This window comes from Bos mutus, chromosome 21 (genome assembly GCF_027580195.1).
Source record: "Bos mutus isolate GX-2022 chromosome 21, NWIPB_WYAK_1.1, whole genome shotgun sequence".
In the NCBI taxonomy this organism is placed as follows: domain Eukaryota; kingdom Metazoa; phylum Chordata; class Mammalia; order Artiodactyla; family Bovidae; genus Bos; species Bos mutus.
Genome location: NC_091637.1, coordinates 25,892,816 through 25,914,690, shown reverse-complemented (window position 1 = coordinate 25,914,690; position 21,875 = coordinate 25,892,816). Strand labels below are relative to the sequence as shown.

Sequence of the window (21,875 nt, the reverse complement as noted above, 5' to 3'; positions counted from 1 at the left end):
AAACCAAAACGTAAAACAGAAGTAATATTGAACAAATTCAATAAAAACTTTAAAAATGGTCTGCATCACACTATTTACAATAGCTAGGACATGGAAGCAACCCAGGTGCCCATCAACAGAGGAATGAATAAAGAAGCCGTGGTACATATATATGTGATGGAATACTACTCAGCCATAAAAAAGGAATGCATTTGAGTCGGTTCTAATGAGGTGGATGAGTCCAGAGTGAAGTAAGTCAGAAAGAGAAAAACAGGTATCATATATTAACACATATATATGGAATCTAGAAAGATAGTACTGATGAACCATTGCAGGGCAGCAATGGCAATGCAGACACAGAGAACAGACTTATGGATATGGGCAGTGGGGAAGAAGGAGAGGGTGAGATGAATGAAGAAAGTAGTATGGAAGCATATACACTATCATATGTAAAATAGATAGCCAATGGAAATTTACTGTATGACTCAGGGAAATCAAACCAGGGCTCTGTAACAAACTATTAAGGTGGGAAAGAGTGGGAGGGAGGTTCAAGAGGAAAGAAACATATGTACATTTGTCCATTGAGTTGGTGATGCCATCCAAACATCTCATTCTCTGTCGCCCCCTTCTCCTGCCCTCAATCTTTTCCAGATCAGGGTCTTTTCCAATGAATGAGTCAGCTCTTAGCATCAAGTAGCCAAAGTATTGGAGCTTCAACTTCAGTATCAGTTCATCGAACGTATATTCAGGGTTGATTTCCTTGAGGATTGATTGGTTTGATCAACCTCAGTATTACTTCACAAAATCAGGGAGGGATCCATCATGGTACAAATAAGAAAACTCGGGCCTAGAAAAGTGAAACCTGCGGTTCAAGTTCACACGACAAGCCAATGACAGAATCTTGAACCCAAGACTTCTGACCTCAAAGTCATCACTCTCCTGGCCATGTCACAAGACAGGCGTGTTGGCAGGCTTGAAACCTTCCAGGACACGTACCCAACCCATAGATTTATTTCAGTCATTCAGAGATGCAGAGAAAAGCAGCAGGAATTGACCCAGAATTGCAAGAAAGTGATGTCACCGCTCCCGCCAGCCCACACCCCATGGTCATTATCTTAAAAGCCATGAGACCATCCATGAAGGCTGGTGCTGGAACCGTGCCCCTGTCAACATCCGGGTGTGTGGGCAGGACCTGGCTGGTCCCCTGGGAGCTCCATTGCTGACATGGTGGGTCAGGGCAGGAACCTCAGCTGGCAAGACCTGCCCACCCACACCCAGCTAAAGGCAAGGGAACCAGGAGGGGTGAACAGGGCTTCCTTGGGGCTCTAAGACCTGCCCTGCAGCAGCTGACAGCCTCAGCCAGCCTTCAGGGCACGCAGCCAAGATCCTGTGGGGTATGTCCCCTTCCCACCTCACAGTCCCCTCCCTCCTGGACACGACCACTCTCAGATGTTGGCTTGTCCTTGTGACTGTACTTGGAGGATGGCTGGCCAACATGTCTCCAAGAGAAGAACTGATGACCCAGCTGCCTGATAAGATGAATGCAAATGCCAGGACATGTATGCACAATTGAGACTCAGAGAAATCATGCAAGGTGTCACCATGTAAGTACATCCAAGTGCAAGATTACTATGGAGGAAGGAATTCTATCAAATGTAGGTGTGGTGGATTGATCGCAAACAGGGCCTGACTCCCCCACCTTTTGTGGGCTTCCCAGGTAGCACTAGCAGTAAAGAATCTGCCTGACAACACAGGAGACACAAGAGACGTGGGTTCGATCCCTGGGTTGGGAAGACTCCCTGGAGGAGGGCATGGCAACCCACTCCAGTATTCTTGCCTGGAGAATCCCATGGACAGAGGAGCTGGTGGGCTACAGTTGATGGAGTCACAGGGTCAGACAAGACTGAGCACACACACACTCCCATTTCTCTTCTCCTTGGATCCATGTCCTTTGCAATACAGCATTGCAGCTTCTCCCATCACCAGGAAGAATCAGAATCTCCTCCCCTTGAACATGAACCAGCCTTGCTTCAGCCAAAAGAAGGAAGCAGAAGTGGGCCTTCCCTAGTGATCCAGTGGCTAAGACTCCTAGCGCCCAGTGCAGGAGACTGGTGTTTGATCCCTGGTCAGAGAACTAGATGCCACAAGCCACAACTAAGACCTGGTACAGGGCTTCCCTGGTGGCTCCGTGGGAAAGAATCCACCTGCTAACTCAGGGGACACAGGTTCGATCCCTGGTCCAGAGAGATCCCACATGCCACAGGGCAACTCAGCCCGTGTGCCACAACTACTGAGCCTGTGCTCTAGAGCCCGGGAGCTACAACTACTGAAGCCCTCATACCCTAGAGCCGGTGCTCCTCAACAAGAGAAGCCACTGCAATGAGAAGCCCACACACCACAATTAAAGTGCAGCCCTGCTTGCTACAAGAGAAAGCCCAGCATAGCAACAAAGACCCAGCACAGCCAGAAGTAAACAAAAGAAAGTTTGGGGCCAAAAAAAGAGAAACTTTATTTTTTTAAAAAAGACCCGGTGCAGCCAAATAAATTAATAAAATATTTTTAAAAAGAAATACACAAACTAAGACATTTTTTAAAAGGGAGTAGAAGTGATGGTATGCCACTGAGCTTTGAGATCAATGCATGCTTTTCCTCTGTCTCACAGAACCGGATCAGCCACCTTAGAACACACCCAGGCTAGTCTGCTAGATGATGAGAGATACAAGGTCCAGATACACGGCCCAGAATACTGGACATGGTATACATGGTCCCCTCAGCCCCGCGGAAGACAGCCCGCTAACACCAAGCACATGGGTCAGGACGACCTAGACCAGCCAGCCTCCAGCTGTTCTGCCAGCTGAACTGAGATGCAGATGAGCCAGCTGGCTGGCAGGTGCAGTCCAGCCACAGAACGGTGCACCAGGCTGAGCTGTGTGCCCCATAGATCCCTACACCTGCAGGTCAACAGCTCCACTTTCTAACAGGCTTCTGAGAAGTTAAAAGAATAGGTAAACTCAACGTTTTTGCCCCAACATATCTTCCAAATAGGATCCGAAACAGTAGGAACCTCCATTATCTTGCAAGTCTTTCTAGAATGTGAATTTCTTCTCTAACTCTGATATAAAGGAAGGTTTTTGAAACCATGGTTTGTTGACTCCTGGAGAGTGTGACTATCGCATGTATTCAATGAAAAAGAAAAGCCTGGAATGAGGAAGAAGTCCTGAAGTAACATGACATTAAAGTCAAGGTTTTACAAGGATCTTATTAAAGAGAAGGAGCAGCAGTTTAAAATGAGTTGCCACCCCCAATGTTAAGTAGTACAGCTGTGGGAAGACATGGAAAAAACAGTCACAGTCAATCATTAGTTATTCATCCATTCATTCCATAGAGGCAGCAGGCAGTGACTCCATCACATTCTACAATAAACTCTGAGTTTCTATAAATAAATAGGACATGAGCCCCTAGACAGAAGACAGGACTGAACATCTAGTGTTATAAATCATGGCATCTGGGAACCCAGAGGATGGGAAGGTTATTTCAGCTGCCTCTTCAACATACGTCAGGAACAAATTTCCTTACACTGTGTATATACAAGCTCCTGTTCCGTGGAAGAGACTGCACTCAGAATGCTGGCATCCCTCTGGACCATAGTCTGGGCATGCCTGGGAGTTCCCATGGGTGGTCTCTCTCACTCTTTGACTCACTGGGACACACAGATGATCACCCTCCCCAGGGAGGAATGATCGGGCTCCTTCCCCCAGGGAGCACTTCCCAGGGAGGCTAGCAACCCAGTGTGCCACCGGACCGACCCTCATTTGGCTAAATTTTCAGAGTAGAACAGCCAGCAGTGCTAGCCGCGTCTCTGCAGAGCTTTCCAGACATAGCCAGGTCTAGTCTGCTGAGATGGAATCTCTAAAGCCCCGCCCAGATGGTCAGATCAAATGTCTGGCTGAATTCCTGCCATGCTAGCCTTATCACATCCCTGCTATCTTCTCCACTGGTAACCAGATCAGCTAAGTTTTCACTGGCAGCAGGAGCCAATGGATAAAGCAGAGCTTGTTCAAGAAAACTGTGCTTGGATAATGGGTTGGTCGATTCAGGGGAAAATGAAGTGAGAGTCTCTCTTTGTACCATGAACTGAAATAAATTCCACACAGGTCTAGGAGCTTAAAAATCAATCCATGGGACTACCAGTGGTGGTCTAAGACTTTAGAATTATATACTGACAGAGGAAGATTGAAGGCAGGAGAAGGGGGTGACAGAGGATGAGATGGTTGGATGGCATCACTGACTCAATGGACATGAGTTTGAACAAACTCCGGGAGATAGTGAAGGACAGGGAAATCTGGCATGCAGCAGTCCATGGGGTCGCAAAGAGTCAGACACAACTGAGTGACTAAAGAATAACAAGAAGAAGAAATCTGAAGGAAATGGTCAACAGATTGGACTACATGAAAATATATCATGTATTTTACAAAATAACCAAAAAGGAAGACAGGGAGAGAGATCCATCTCCTGGCATCTCTCACTCCACAGCTTCATCTCTCACCCCACTTGGCTTTGTCCATATATTATTACCTTGTTAAATTGCTAGTAGCTCCTTTCATGAACCACATCGTCTGACCTCCCAGTATCCAAAGGTCCTATCTCTGATCGACAGATTCTCACTATGTTGTCATGTTCAAATCAAGCAATAATCCTCCAGGAATAAAGGAATCCTCTCACTTTTCTGCCCACTCTGTGCCTTGAATGGATGTAGAATGTTTTACTATTCTCTTTTATTCACATGACCCCACCACAACTTGAATTGCAAGGTAGGAGCATGAGTTATTGGTTTTAGTACATTCCATGTCTGGTGTAGAGTGGTGGATTAATAAGTGTTTGCTGAATAAACTGGCTAAGCAAATGCAATATGTCCTGGTTTTATTGATTCACCTGGCACTGACTCAAAGCTTCAAGTCCCTGGTATCTTTCGAGATAAAAGTCAAACTAATAAATGCATTGCTGACTTATCACCCATGTAAGTGGGACACAGGGCATGCACCAGAAGTCCTGTGATAAGAGCATTTCATCCAGAGTACCTTTAGCCTGCTCATTCATTTTCCAGCAGTCTCCTCTTGCGTACATCTTGGGTTTCAAGTTCTCAAGCAGAGCATCCACGATGAAAAATGGACCCGCTGAGGGTACACATTACTGACTCTGAATTTTGCTGCAGTCCTATCCATTTACAAAACACTCTGTGGTCTGAGTGTAATCAGCAAAGAGAAACTAACCCAGATCTCTGTTTTAAATCTTTGCTAAGGTCTGTTTAAAGGTGTTTCTAAAGTGTTGTGAGGGGGAAAAAAGCATCTCTTTAAGGAAATGCTTTCTGGTACAAACTCATGCTGAAGCTGAAGTTCCAATACTTTGGCCACCTGATGGGAAGAGCTGACTCACTGGAAAAGACCCCGATGCTGGGAAAGATTGAGGGCAAGAGGAGAAGGGGGTGACAGAGGATGAGATGGTTGGATGGCATCATTGGCTCAATGGACATGAGTTGAGCAAACTCTGGAAGATAGTGAAGGACAGGGAAGCCTGGCCTGCTGCAGCCCATGGGGCTGCAAAGAATCAAACAAGACTTAGTGACTGAACAACATCAAGAGGGTTGAGTTCCTTTAGGACTGACTGGTTTGATCTCCTTGCTGTCCAAAGGACTGTCAGATATTCAGGGTACCCTGCATGGGCTCAATTCACTGAAACCACCAAATGTCTAATTGCAACTCCAGGGCAGAGAAGAGCTAAGGGCTGGAAGGTCACCTTGGCACCTCTGCAGAGAGTGCTCAGGGTACCCATCTCATCCAGTTGAGCTGGACTATTTGAACTGAACTAGCACCCTTCACAGTGATGACTCTGTTCTCCCTAAAGGTGAGCTGTACATGAAAACTCTGTCCCATTTAACCACATTCCTTCCACCACCTCTGCTGCAGGTCAGTCAAACAAAGCAGTCAGGAATCTACCCAAGAATTTGTGAAGAATTAGGAAGGTGTTTATAAAAATTCAGCATCGGACTTTACTGGTGGTCCAGTGGTTGGGGGTCTGCCTGCCAGTTCAAGGGATATGGGTTCTATCCCTGATCAGGAAGATCCCATGTGCCACCGGGCAACTAAGCCCATGCGCCACAACTACTGAAGCTCTCCTGCCCTAAAGCCCACGCTCCACAAGAGAAGCCACTGCAATGAGAAGCCTGTGCACCACTAGAGAGTAGCCTCCCCGCTCACCACAACTCGAGAAGAGCCCGAGCTGCAACAAAGACCCAGCACAGCCATAAATAAATAAATACACTTAAAAAAAATTTAAGTATAAAAGTAATCAGCACAAAAGTCACAAACACTCTGCTCCCACACTAAGAGTGGATACAGAAAGCATTGGCCTGGAAGGATAATTCCAAAGACACACGAGTCTCAGAACATTCTCCTCAAAGGCTCAGAGCTCAAGCTGCAGAGGGACTGGGCCTCACATGAGGCCATGAGGCCCCTGAAACACTTCCAACTTAATGTTCTCCCTCTGGCCCCAGCACCAGGATTTCGTTATAGGCAGTGCAGTTCTTAATGCCTTCACCAGACCCTAGGAAGTACATTCTCAGGTGAGAACTGGTATTCTCGAATGGACTTCCTGCCAAGAACACTACCCTCAGAAGTGAGGGACACCCAAGCCACCTGCCACCAGGAGCAATGGTCTAGTGTCCACCTACTGATTACACCCTGCCCCTCATCAAAGTCACATGCAAAAATGCCCTGACTCAGCTTTTAAGGACCACCATCACCTGTCCTCACTTTTATGGTCTCATTTCCAGGGAACTCCTAGACCTTCCCCCAAATATCTGATTTCTGGATTCTTGAAACTAAATTCAGGCTAGTCCTTCCCTCCTAACCTTCTCTCCTCCAGCCGGCAAACCAGATCCTCCTTCAAGGCCCAATCAAACAATATTATCAAAAATCTACAAACAATAAATGCTGGACAGGGTGTGAAGAAAAGGGAACCCTCCTATACTGTTGGTGGGAATGTAAATTGGTATAGCCACTGTGGAGAACAGCATGGAAATTCCTTAAAAAAAAAAAAAACCAGAACTACTGTATGATCCAGCTATCCCATTGCTGGGCATATACCCTGAGAAAATCATAATTACAAAAGATACATGCACAAAAATGCTCATAGCAGCACTATTTACAATAGCCAGGACATGAAAGCAACCTAAATGTCCAACACCAGAGGAAAGGATAAAGAAGATGTGGTACATATATACAATGGAGTATTACCCAGCCATAAAAAGGAATGAAATTGTGCCATTTGCAGAGATGTGGATGGACCTAGAAACTGTTATACAGAGTAAAGTCAGAAAGAGAAAAACAAATATCATATATTAATGCATATATGTGGAATCTAGAAAAATGGTATAGACTAACCATTTTTGCAAAGGAGAAATAGAGACACAGACATAGAGAACAAGCATACAGACACTACGAGGGGAAGGGGGGTAGGACAAAGTGGGAGATTGGGATTGACATACACACACTACTGTATATAAAATAGAGGCCTTATAAGAACCTACTGTAGAGCACAGGGAACTCTCCTCAGTGCTCTGTAATGACTTAAATGCAAAGGAAATCCGAAAAAGAGTGGGTATATGTAAATGTATAGCTGAGTCACTATACATTAGTATATTGTGCAGAAACTAGCACAACATTGTATACTCAAAAAAAACACTGCCTCCATGACACCTTGTCTCTTTCCCCAGTAAAGTTACTTCTCATCAATCTGCAGTGCTTCCATACTGTCCACCCATTTACAGCACAGATTGTAGGCACCTGAAGGCCTACCCATCTTCTCAACTGAGAGCTTCTCCATGGCACGGAAATGTCATGAAGTCATTTCTGAATCCTAGGTGTCCCGAAAGAACTGGTGAATCAACAACTGTGTTTGGGTTACCTGTTATTCTCAAAACTCCTGTTATTCTCGAAATGCTTTACTATGAATTACAGAAGTCCCCTAAGCGTGCTTCCTCAAAATTTAAGAATCAAGCAACTTCAGTCATTATTTGGAGCACAGGCTTTCAGATTCACACAGACCTGGGTCCCTCTGCCAACTCCATCACACCCAGGCGAGTGACCTCAGGTGGATCAGTGGTCAGGATTCAAGCTCTCACTTCTGAGGGCCCAGGGTTCAACCCCTGGTCGGGGAACTAAGATCCCACCTGCCGTGTGCCCTGGCCAAAAAAAGAGGGGAAGGGGTGAGGTGGCGGAATGCAACCCCTAGCTGGGAGGCTCATCCAAAAAAGAAAAATAAAACCAAAATGTGACTCTACACCTCTCTGATCTCCAGACCTTGGAAAGGTGATGTCCTCAAACAACGCCAGCAGAGCAGAAGCTCAAGCTCACACTTAATAGGCAAGATTCAATAGAAACATCATTTCTTCTCCGTGTTAAAAATAGTTTCTTATTTAAAGTAACTGTATGTGGGGCATGTTTAAAGTAAAAATGAACTTCACTGGCACCGGTCCTTCTCAGAAAATCCCGGAACATGTTTATCTATTACCATTTGTAACAACATTGCCCAATGATTTTAAAATTAAAAACAGATTTCAGCTCTGCCACCAAGTAAGTTCAAGTATATACACAGCCCACAGTTAGGTCATCAAAGGAAACTCTGAGGTTCCTCAATGCTGGGAACCAAGTCGGTGCCTCCGAGATGGCCGTACTTTTTATTTCCACAAAATCACTTCACTGTGAAGAAATCCTTGCTATGAAAGCTCTGAAGCCCAGCTCCTATAACTGCTTTCTCTTTTGTTCCCAGGAACTGAATTGAGAAATCTGGTGAACGCAATGCCTTCTTAAGAACTCACAGCCACAGTGAAACATCAGTCCAGCATAATTGGCAAAATACTTACCATGGAACACCACAATTCCTCTCTCCCCAGAACGGAAGACAAGCAACGGAGAAGGGAAAATATCAGCTTCAGATCACATGGATGTCTAGAGAGGACCCACACGCCTCTCCTCCACTTTCCCTAAGACTCCTACACCCCCAGTTCAAATCAACAGGTAGGTTAAGAGCCAGAGGCACATTTAGCATCCCCAAAGCTTGCTCCCCTGTCTCTGATACTGATCTCTTTCTGTAAAAAATAGTAATACCCAGATATGTTTACTGAACAAACCACATTCTCCCTCACTGAATTGATACTGCCTTCACTTTCACTTTTCACTTTCATGCATTGGAGGAGGAAATGGCAACCCACTCCAGTGTTCTTGCCTGGAGAATCTCAGGGATGGCGGGGCCTGGTGGGCTGCCATCTATGGGGTCGCACAGAGTTGGACACGACTGAAGCGACTTAGCAGCAGCAGCAGCAGCAGCAGCAGCATGTCTTACATTATGGACTTCCCTGGTGGCTCAGACGGTAAAGCGTCAGTCTACAATGCGGGAGACCTGGGTTCCATCCCTGGGTCGGGAAGATCCTCTGGAGAAGAAAATGGCAATCCACTCCAGTACTATTGCCTGGAAAATCCCATGGACAGAGCAGCCTGATAGGCTACACAGTCCATGGGGTCGCAAAGAGTCGGACACGACTGAGCGACTCAGGCTTCCTTGGTGGCTCAGATGGTAAAGCGTCTGCCTGCAATGCGGGAGACCCGGGTTCGATTCCTGGGTCGGGAAGGTCCCCTGGAGAAGGAAATGGCAATCCACTCCAGCACTCTAGCCTGGAAAATCCCATGGACGGAAGAGCCTGATAGGCAACAGTCCATGGGGTCGCAAAGAGTCAGACACGACTGAGCGACTTCACTTTCACTTTCATGTCTTACATTGGAGCTTCCCTGGTGGCTCAGCAATGAGAATTGCTCAGAGAATGGCTCAGAGTGGCTCAGAGAATCTGCTTGCAATGCAGGAGATGCAGGTTCAAACCCTAGTTCAGGAAGATCCCCTGAAGGAGGAAATGGCAACCCACCCCAGTATTCTTGCCTGGAGAATCCCATGGACAGAGAAGCTTAGAGGGCTATGGTCCACAGGCTTGCAAAGATTTGGACACGACTGAAGTGACTTAGCACAGCACATGTCATACATAAAATGTTCATACATATTGCAAAATATCTGTAGGGTATTTATCCTCCTATTGATCTGTTTTCATTCTTACAAGACAACCATATGATCTATTTATATGTATTTATATATATGGTTTATTAGAGTATAATTGCTTCACAATGTTGTATTAGTTTCTGCTGTACAACAAAGCGAATCAGCTATATGTATACCTATATCCCCTCCGTCCTGAGCTTTGCACCCACCCCCAGTCCCACCACTCTAGGTCCTCACAGAGAGCTCTGCACCAGAAAATACCAGAACAGAACCAGCACTGATGATAAGGACTTTGACTTCCCAACAGGAAAGAGCCCTGAAGGAGGTTAGTCAGAAGAAAGTTGAGGCAAAGATGCAAAATTTAAGATAGGACCAAAAACTCAGTCAATCAATGTAACTAATATTGTATCACAACATTTAACAAATCTAAATAAATGCCAGAAATCTGTAGTGAATCAAATGTCAAAATTTTCAAGAAAGACAGAAATAGTATCACTGGTTTTTCTTTTTGCCTCCAGGACCTACAGTTGCTTGTGTCTCATAAAATGGGCTTCCCAGGTGGCGCTAGTGGTAAAACAAAAACAAAAACAAAAAACCCTCCTGCCAATGCAGGAAATACAAGAGACATGGGTTTGATCCCTGGGTCAGGAAGATCCCCTGAAGGAGGGCATGGCAACCCACTCCAGTATCCTTGCCTGGAGAATCCCATGGTCAGAGGAGTCTGGCAGGCTACAGTCCATGGGAGTCAGAGTTGGACATGACTGAACTGACTCAGCACTTCGTACACACAAAAGGCTATAGAATTGACCAGCCACAAGCCTGGGGCTCAGCTGTGAGTACCCGTTGGGTGAAGCTTGGGGATGGCTGTGGGAAGGGAAGAGAAAGGAACCAAGTGGACTCATGGCTTAGCGATGCTGGGCAGAAAAAACAACCTTTTGCTGAGTAACATGGAAATAGATCTGAAACATATGGATTAAATTCCTCCCAAAATAAACACAATTTTTAAAGGAAAGGAAAAGTACTTAGCCACTATGTTTGAGGTTTTCCTGAACCCAATCCTTTGGAAAATTGACACACGAGTGAATTACTCAGTGGTTATAACACAGCCGGCTTTGAAACAGGCTCGTCATAAACCACCAGTTTGTTTTTCAAACAAAAAATGTTAACGGTTTGCCTAAATCTGCTCCCTTGGCTCAGTCCTTTCGAGGTTCATTCTTGTTGTTCTTTACAGGATGGGGAACTGCTCTGCATGGCCACTGTCTGCCTGAGAAGCTCTGGGTTCTAAGCCCCAAGAATTAGGGGAGTTCAAGGAGACCAAGCTGGGAATAATGGCCCCTACTACACAGCAAGGACAAGAGCCCTGGAAAGAAGGCGGGTTACTGATGCACTGGACTAAGAGCTAGACAGACATCCAAGATGTCCTCCTGTAACTTCCCTCATGGTCCAGGGGTTGAGACTCTGCTAGTTTCTACTGCAAGGGCACAGGTTCAATCCCTGGTCTGGGAAGTTCTACGTACCATGCAGGAAAAAAAAAAAAATAGATCATTCTGTACCAGCTCCAAACCCTTGGGCATCAGTGTCCTCATCATTCACATGCAGGCACCATTGCCCCCTCCGGGGAGCAGAGAGAAGGAGGGCACGCAGCGGGGTGAGAGCCGGGCAGTAGCCACTGCAACCAAGTAGACAGCTCAGGCTCATCAGTGGCCATCCATCAGACAGTCCTGTGGGATCTAGGAAGCCAGTGTCATTGGTCACCTGGCCTGACAACTCAGGGCAACCTAAGAGCCAGTGTAAGGCCAGCCCTAGGAAGCAAGAGGAAGCTGAATCCTCACAGTTTGGGAGTCAATCCTATAGTTCCTGGTGGACCAGTTTCCAAAGCAATGGGCACTGATGTCAAGACCCTTGGACACAAGGCCATCTGGATAGAGAGGCTGCTGATCACCAGCTCTTTCTTGACACTGCCTAGTTCAGTGGGTTGTTGGTCTGGCAGCAGACCCAGCCCCAGGCAACAGCACGTGTATATCCTGAAAGGAACCCTCGCTGTCCCTTCCCTCCCTCAGGGTTTCTCAAGTACCCAGTAGTGCTCTCTAGACTGAGCATACCTCACATTCGTCACCTTAAATCAGTCACATGATGATGCTTTTAGAGCTTGCTCTGTGTCTAGGTGGTGCTACTAATATAGAACCCACCTGCCAACACAGGAGACATGAGACAGGGGTTCGATCCCCAAGTCAGGAAGAGCCCCTGGAGAAGGAAATGGCAACCCACTCCAGTATTCTTGCTTGGAGAATCCCATGGACAGAGGAGCCTGGTGGGCTACAGTCCACAGGGTCACAAAGAATCGGACACGACTGAAGTGACTTAGCATGCACGCCCACACAGTGCATACAGGGAGTTCTTCAGATCCCTTTCTAAGGACAAGAACCTTCCATCAGTGAGGGGTGGGGCTCCCTTCCGGCATTGTTCCATTTAGAGCATCAATTTTCTCCTTTGAGAGAGCTTTGTAAGACACACACAGGAGCTCCAGCTTGAACTGGAACCTTCCGCCTCACCCTGGGCCAGTGGAACTTTTCCATTCTTAAGCTTCTAGCTTAACAGTCCCTTTTCAAAATTCACTCTCAAAAACATCCTGCCTTTAAATTTTACATTTGGCTAGTTTACACCGATGAAAAGAGATGCGAGAGCCTCGGTAGAATTTGTTGAGTCTTATACCCAGAAATATGCTTTTATTTTTTTCCCTTGCCAACTTTTTTAGAATCTGAAAAGTCTTGGACAGTTAGACAAGGTTGCAAGTAAAAAAGCCCATTTCTGCAAGAAGCTCACTGCTCTCTTTGCTTCCCCCGGTGGACAGCTACTGCTGGAGACTTCTGAGCCAGCACCTGCCACACTCCCTTCCTCACGGGGAGCCCGTGTGCCCCACATTTGTCAGAGTGTCACACAGGACAATTCTGGTTTCCTTCCACTGACAACTATTGACACAACAACCAGCAAGGCATCCAGAATGTCAAGAAGCACAGCAAGACCAATCACAATAAAACTAAGATAACACTCTTCATAGGGCTGCCAAAAGCAATAAAAAATTCTCCAGGACAGAGGTTTCCAAACCATGCTCCATGGAACCCCTACAGTTCTGTGGAATTCTTTAGAGGCCACAAGACAAAACCCAAACCCTCACAGCCACAGCCACGTTTTCTCTGGTTTGTAAACTGGATTTAGTAAGATTTTGTAGAAAAAAAAAATTTATGGTTAAAGTAGTTTTAAACCACTGGCCTGAGAGACAAAGGCTCCAGAGACCTACAGTTGCCCAGAGGGATGTTCTCTCTCTTCAGCTTTAGAGAGTTCATGCACCTGAGGCAGCTACAGAGCTTCATGCAACTGAAGGGTTGCAAGAAATGAAATGTTTAGGCCTGTCTGTGCTTCTGGATTTTTCTGCATGGCCTCCGCATTTTCCCGCATGGCATGCTGCAGTCCATGGAGTCGCAAAGAGTCAGACACAACTGAGTGACTGAACTGAACTGACTGTGCTTCTGGATTTTTCTGCATGGCCTCCTCTCTGCATAGAATGCCTTCTGAACTCTACTCTCCACATTTGCCTTACCAGAAAATTCCTCTGTGTGTGCTCAGTTGCTCAGCTGTGTCCAACTCTTTCGTGGCCCCATGGACTGTAGCTCACCAGGCTCCTCTATCTGTGGGATTTGCCAGGCAAGAATACTGGAGCAGGTTGCCATTTCCTTCTCCAGGGGATCTTCCCAACCTAGAGATCAAACCTGCATCTCCTGCATTGGCAGGTGGATTCTTTACCACGGAGCCATCTGAGAAGCCCCAGAAAAGCCCTGTAAACTCCTGCTAATCCTTCTAGATGCACCTCTTCTCATGCCACTTCTCAGGGGAGCTTCTCAAGGGATGACCCCTGGCTTTGCCTGCCCCCAAGCAGGCCCTCTGCCCACCACACCTCCTGACCCATCTGTCCTAGCCCTGGTCACACTGCATGGCAACCGCTGATTTGGATGTTTGCTTCTCCATGTGGGGGCTTCCCTGGTGGCTCAGTGGTGAAGAATCTGCCTGCCAATGCAGGAGATACGAGTTTGATTTCTGGTCCAGGAAGATCCCCTGGAGAAGGAAATGGCAACACACTCCAGTATTCTTGCCTGGAGAATCCCATGGACAGAGGAGCCTGGCAGGCTACAGTCCATGGGCCCACAAAGAGCTGGACACGATTGAGTGACTAAACAACAACAACCCCTTCATGGGACTGTTAGCTCTGGAGGACAGAGATCACTTATTCAACTATGCCTCCTTCATGGCTAACACAGGGTCTCCCCTTAGAAGATGCTCAAACCAGTAGTTAATTTCTTCCCTGCTCCCGGATGCATCAGTGGCGACTAAATGCAGTTGCATACCTGCATCTTGGGCTGCAGGGGGCATCTCCAATGGCCAGTTCATCCCCACAGTAATGCCATAGGGAGGGCAGTTGAGGAAGATCATTGAGCCTAAATTTCATTTTCAGGTTCAAAAAAAAAAAAAACAGTTGTGATCTTCAGAGTCAAATAAAGTTGTTGAAATGTAAACACGCATTCTCAGTGTGTGGAAGAGGACTGAGATGAAATTCCCGAAGTGATCTCTTAATACCACCAAAATTACACTCAAATGCCTCTGCCAGGCAAAGATAAATTGCCATTTTCACAATGGTCTTGCACTTAAAAGTAACTTGGCCCAGGGAGCTTTGGAAAATTTATTATGACCGGGAAAAGGGGAAACTCAAAGGGGTTCAAGATATTTAGTCTACTGATAAGACAGCTTAGGAGTGACAATAATTATCTCCAAGAATTTGAAGGGTCGTTAGCAGGTCATTAGAAGGACACCAGCCAGCTGGGCCCCATCTACTTGGACATCAGAAATGGACTCTAACTACACCAAAACGAGTTGAGTTAGGGCTTCCCTGGTGGCTCAGTGGTAATGAATCTGCCTGTCATTGCAGGAGATGCACATTCGATCCCTGATCCAGGAAGATCCCACATGCCTGGAGCCCATGTACCGTAACTACTGAGCCTGCGCTCTAGAGCCTATGAGCTGCAGCAAGAGAAACCACTGCAATGAGACGGCCATACACCACAACTACAGAAAAGCCTGAGCAGCAACAAAGACCCAACACAGCCAATGAATAAATAAATACTTTTTTTTTAAAGTATGAAGACCTTAAAAAAAAAAAAAAGTCATATTAGTGTCACAAAATGCCAGCAATGATGTAGGCCCTGGTGACCCAAAGAAAGCTCTGCGGACCAGCAGCATCACCTGGGAGCTTGTCAGAAATGCAGATGCTGGCCCCACCCCCCAGATCTGTCTGATCAGAACTTGCATTTTTACTAGCGCCCCAGTGACTTGCTTGCACGTTCGAGTCTAAAAAACTCTGCCATGGTACCTTCCTTGGTCCCACATGTTGAGCTAAGTTGCTTCAGTCGTGTCCAATTCTTCACAATCCTATGGACTGTAGCCCACCAGGCTCCTCTGTCCGTGAGGATTCTCCAGGCAAGAATACTGGAGTGGGTTGTCGTTTCCTCCTCCAGGGGACCTTCCCAACATAGGGATTGAACCCAGGTCTCTTAAGTATCCTGCACTGGCAGGCAGGTTCTTTACCACTAGTGCTACCTAGGAAGCCCCACGGGCTGGGTCTGTCCTCATAGCCATAAAGTCTCAGGCCACCAGCATGAACTCCTGATCCCAGAAAAGGCCACATATTATAGTAGGCTCCTGGAGAAGTCAGCAGCCCCCTGCCCCACACCGCGCCCTCCCCCCCATGATGAATAGAGACAAGAGAGGCAATAGTCTAGCACAAATACTTTGCATGCCAGAAGGACCCTTTTCTAGATGGGCCTTTCCTGTGACAGAAAATGCCTAATGGCTAAGCTCTTCTATAGACAGCTGAAGGAAAGAAATGCTTAGGGTTTGCAAAAGCTGTTGTCTGGTCAAAGCACTTTAAACCCAAGTTATATCTATCATGTGGCTGTCCTTGTGAAAGATTCAGATAATGCCTCAGCAATTTCCCCACATGAGGAGCCAGACTGTCCGGAGCTGGAGAGCGGAAACCTGTTCTGAGTGAGTGTCGGTGGGGGAGGTGGCTGCCTGGGCTCCGCCACACACAAACCGCGCTCCCTCACCTGCAAGGGATGGGAAGGGAGAGGTGGACTCAGACGCTTGGAGCCAAACTGAGCCTAGAGAGGGGCCCTGGAAGGTAACATAGGAGGGGAGAGTCACAGCTTCTCTCCCTTGGGGTGGGGAAGTGAGTTTCCTGGCACCGAGGGTACAAAGCAGAAAGCAAATGTATATTTGATGACATTTCTCTGCAGGCAGCCTCTCTTCCAAAGAGCCAAGTCTGAATGAAGCCTGGTACCAAAGCAGAGAGCGGAAAGAGGATAGGGAACCTCCCAGAGAGGCTAGGAGAGCCCCTGGAAGTGCAGATGTTAATAAGACTCACTGTGATAATGTACCAGGTGTGCGCGTGCGTGCTCAGTGGTATCTGAACTTGCGACCCCACGCACTAGCTCAACACGCTCCTCTGTCCATGCAATTTCCCAGGCAAAAATACTTGAGTGGGAAGTGGGAAAGAGGTTCAAGAGGGAGGGGACATATACATATCTATGGCTGATCTATGTTGATGTATGGCAAAAAAACAACAACACAATATTGTAAATCAATTATTCTCCAAATAAAAATAAGTAAATTAAGAATAATAAACAAAACTGGAGTGTGTTGCCATTTCCTTCTCCAGGTGATCTTCCCCACCCAGGGATTGAACCCCAGTCTCTTGGGTCTCCTGCATTGGCAGGCGGGTTCTTACCAGCTGAGCCACCAGAGAAGCCCAACAGGCACCACAATTCTGTCCAATTTACCAAAATGTCCATTTGCCATGCTCTTGGGAAAGGAGGCTCTGGGCCCAGCTGATCAGCCGGCAAAACAGTAAAAAGGAACTCAGTCTCTGCCTAGACCCATTACCATCCTAATCTCCCACTAACCTAACCAGACACAGGAGAGTAAGAATGTAATCACTTCCTGTTCCCTGTTGAAAAGAACTGAGTTGCTTCCATATAATGATCAAAAATGCAGCAAAAGGAGACAACTGATGCAATATCTGGAGGAGATGAACCATTTTGGTATTTGCCATCATGTGGAAAGAGAGATGTAGGGATTTCTGGTGGTCCAGTGGCTAAGACTCCAAGTTTCCAAAGCAGGAAGCCCAGGTTCAATCCCTAGCCAGGGAACTAAATCCCACACACTGAAACTAAGAGTTTAAATGCTACAACTAAAGATCTTGCACGCTTCGACTAGGACACAGGCTTGTTGTTGTTCACTGGCTCAGTCGTGTCCAATTCTTTGCGACTCCATGGACTAAAGCATACCAGGCTTTCCTGCCCTTTACTATCTCCTGGAGTTTGCTCAAACTCACGCCCATTCAATAGGACCCAGTATGGCCAAATTATTTAATTAAAAACTTTAAAAAACAGAGAGATGTTACCTAGACTGATCATGGATATGAGGTCTTGTGGATTTGACCCATAAACATAACTTTGTTTCTTTTAGAAATCAACATGCTTATATTTATCTTTTGAGTTATAACTATAAATGCAAAATGTGTTTATCAAACTGTGCTGCTCCATCAATACCACATGAGGTATTAAAAGGGGGTCACTTAAGCAGCAGGCCTCAAAAGATGCTGAGAGTCACCCCCATCAGCCCGCCAGCCATCCCCACTTAATGCCACACTTGCTATTTCATCTGTCTGTCCCAGCCACTCAGAAGCTGCTGCAGCAGACAGAATACTACAGGATCCAGGAAAAGCCTCTTTCTGTCTCTCACACCAGTCCCTCCCCTTCTTTGGCCCTCTACTCCAAAAGGATTCTGTAGTTAGATAGTTTTCCTACCAGTAAGTCTTGTGTGCTGGAAACTGGAACAATACAGGAGTCCAGAGAAGAGAATCATGATTTCAAGTTCAGCCAGGGCCCACGTCATCATTCACATCACCAGATAGACGAAAGATGCCCAGAATCCGTGGACTGCATCCATCAGTTCCACTCCTTCCAGATGGAGGGAGCTAAGATGACTTTGATCTACTAAGGAAAAAAAATATATATATGGAAAATCTAAGAGCATCAGAATGTAAAACTGGTGGAAACACACACAGACACCCACATGTACACCCATACTTTTTGTAGGAAAAAAAAATCTAACTGTGAGATTGGACTCAGTACAACTCCATTATCCAAACTTCTGCATGATGTCACATATTCAACTTGACTCAGTGGTAAATAATCCGTCTGCCAATGCAGGAGATGAGGGTTTGAGCTCTGGGTCAGGAAGATCCCCTGGAGGAGGGCAGGGCAACCCACTCCAGTATTCTTGCCTGAAGAATCCTATGGACAGAGGAGCCTGGAGGGCTATAGTCCACAGGGTTGCAAAGAATTAGACATGATTGAGCACACCAGACAGAACCTCAAAGACAGAGCTGGAGGAAATCTTCAGATCTATCTGTGACCACCAAAGTGGCAATGCTCCAGGCAGAGTATGGTAGTGTTTTGGTCCAGGTCTCACAGTCAAGCAAGGTTCAAACACAAGGGCACGTGCCTCCTGACTAGGAGCAACCATTCAGGGGTTTCCTAGACCATATGCTGCCCTAGTACATCGACCCCACACTTCATCCTCCAGGAATCAAGAAATGGGGCTGCAGTGGGCACTTCCCATCAATACCCAAGGGAACCTCACCTCCAAGAGGACAAGGAGTTCCCTCAGAAGATCCTGAATTCCTCTGAGAGAAGGATCAGGAAGAATAGATCATCTCAACCAGAGGGCTGTGATAACATTTTGAAAATGACTTACTTTCTCCAAGTGGCACAGGTGGGGAAAACAGGCAACTGATTTGTTTCATGCAAACATTCTTCCACTGATCTTTGGTGAACACGTTAGGGTTGTTGTTGTTGTTGTTGTTGCTTTTGTTTTTTTTTCCAACACTGTAATCAACTTCAGCACTTTCATCATTTCTATCGACAAGTTCTCGAACATGAATATAAAGTGGAGCTGGAGTCCCTATCAAACAATCACTAGGTTAGGAGAGACAGCAGAGGGCTGGTGAATGTAATCCAAAAGCAGTGCACAACCGACTTTAAAATATACCTCTGGGAACTTCCCTGGTGATCCAGGGGTTGAGACTTTGAGCATCCCATGCAGGGGCATGGGTTTGATCCCTGGTTAGGGAGCTAGGATCCTGCATGCTGAGTGGCATGGCAAAAAAAAAAAAAGTAAAATATACTTATAATCACTACCATTTTAAGAGCTTTCTTTGTGTTTAGCATGGATATAAGTGCTTTACATTTTACTACTTAATTCTCACTGGCAACTCTGCAAGGTTGGTTGTGTTGTCCCCGGTTTCCATATTGGGGAAATAGACAGAGTTTAAGCAACTTTTGAAAAGTCACACAAGCTGTCTTCAAAAATGAATAAAGATGCTTGAGTGTTTTTACTCTCTATAGGCCTTCTACCAGACACAAACAGAAGCAGATCTTCTGAGTTTCTGGCGATGTTAAGATGAAGGAAGCTACATCTTCTACATAGCTGAAAAATTACAAAAAGAAGAGCCTCAGCCAATGTCATTTCTTATCAGAGAACGGAGATGTTTAATTTGCCCAGATTAACTCCTACAGGTTCTCTGCAGCCTGTTTCCAGGCAGCCAACTTGCAAAATGCTCTACTGGGCTAAAGAGGAGCCAATGGAAGTCTCTTTAAGAGTGTTATGCGCCTGGGAGGAAGAGATTGGGCTCGGAAAACAGCACAGCTGCTTTTGCAAAAGCATCCAAACTCATTCTCTGTAAACGTGATCTATCTGCTTTTTCTCCATTCTGTCCCTGTAACTGTGAAACTAGTATCGCCTTCCGGTACCGTATTTACTAAAGAATTTAATAATGCGGAATATGATCCTATGTCAAACGCCTAAAACAGTTTGGGGGGGTGGTGGTCTCTAATTAGGTCTGGCACCATCTCACTGTCTCAGCGTGCGTTGCACAATTACAACACCTCGGAGGGCCCCGTGGTGCTGCAGAGAAGCCCCCCACGACACCACACTGAAAGTCGGGTAAGAGCTCAGCTTCAGGGCGATCTCGGAGCGGGTCACAAACCACCCAGGCTTCCTTTATCCTCCTGAGTGGCTCACGTCGCCTCGGGACGGGATCCCGAGGGCTCCCGCAGACCATCGGCCCTTCTCCACCTGCCCTGTACCCCTACTCTCCGAGTCTGGAAGGAAAGCCGCGCCACTTCCCCGGAGACCCAGGGCCACCGATCGGGAGTGGAGGAAGCGGCTGGGAGCTGTCCATGGTGGCGCCGCGCCTGGGCACGCAGAGCCGCCGGCTCCCGCCCCCGGGCGCGCCCGGGATCACGCTCCAGACCGCCGGAATGGAGAGACAGACTCGCTCCCAGCCTGCAGCCAGGCACTGGCTCACACATCAAAAGTTCAGTTTTAAAAGGGTTTTCTCACCTGTGGGCAGCCTTGGCTGCACGAAGCAGGACTCAGGACCTCAAACCCGGCTCCTGGCGGCGCGCCTGGGACGGCCGTAGTGTTGGACCCTTGGGGAACCGCGGCGGTCTTGAGAGCGCGGACAGCGAGTCTGCGGCGGAGGACCTCGGCGCACTGAGCTCCTTTCTCAAGAGCACATGCGTCCCGCCGGCTTCACTCCAGAGTGTCTCTGGCCCTGGTTCCCAGAGCGGCGAGCTGGAGACCTGGCCACGGCCCTGGCCTGGGCTCCGCCAGGTCCCTGTCTTTATTCCCAACCTTATTTGACCTTTCTTGGAGCTGACATTCCTCGCCAGGGACTGCCGAACCCTCTTGTAGCGATGCCAGGTTGGGCGTCGTAGTCTAGACACCAGTAGGGGTTCTCCTGTCATCTAACATTCAATTAACCTCCACCCGTCGTGTGCCAGAGCGATGCTGGGTGCCTCACGCCGTCGGGGAGAGCGCGCGCGGGGAGGCAGCAGGAGGCGGAGGGGAAACGAGAAGGAAGATGGTGCTCAAAGCCGAGCAGCAGGGCGCAGACCTGTTGCCAGGTGCGAGCTCGCTAGTGCACGGTGTGAGCCGGCTCCCTGTGAGCTGGACTCCGCGATCTGACCCTCGGAGCAGTCACTCCTCGACGAGACACTTCGGGGCGCAAGTATCTCCCCGGAGACATTCAGAACGGGGGAATTCTACAGAAAACGGGGACCTGCTCCCCGCCGGATGCGCTCGGAGGACACTGGCGCCCCCCCGGCACCTGCCCCTTGCAAAGTCTCACACGACCTCAGAGAAATCCCACAGCAGACGTGTGCCCATCAACAGACACGTGGACAGACAGACAGACAGCACAGCACAGACTGGACAGACAAGCCCATGACGCGGTGCGTTTTCCCTAACACCGGTGGAGGCGCCGAACCCCCCATCTCCCCTCCCCTCTGAGGCTGAGCAGTCCACACAGCCCCGGCGCGCCGAACCGGCCCGCTTACCTCTGGGTCGGTAGCCGAGACACTCTCACGCCTCGCGGGCCAGAAGCGCTGCGGTCAGAGCGGTCGGGTGGCACACTGACCGGCCCGGTTATGTCCCGGGACTCGGGCAAGCCGAGTGGTAGTTCGTCCGGGAAAGCGGGGTTCAGCCCCTGACCGCGCTCAGCTCCGCCGGCTCCGCGCGCCGCTGGCCCTCTCCAGGATCAGCCGGGGTGCACCGCGCTGCGCTCGCCCGCGCTCCCCGGCCGCCCGCCAGAGCGGCGGCTTTTATAGAGTGCTGCCTGC

General features: G+C 47.8%; 1 protein-coding gene across 1 annotated transcript in view; it reads right to left on the bottom strand.

Annotated features, from left to right (window-relative positions):
* CEMIP (cell migration inducing hyaluronidase 1) overlaps window positions 1-21,797 on the bottom strand; it is a 161,135-nt gene extending 139,338 nt beyond the window's left edge. Inside the window, exon 1 of the mRNA XM_070358438.1 lies at window positions 21,594-21,797. The gene's annotated coding sequence lies outside the window, so the exon portion shown is untranslated. The remainder of the gene's footprint in view (window positions 1-21,593) is intronic.
* Window positions 21,798-21,875: the final 78 nt, after the last annotated feature.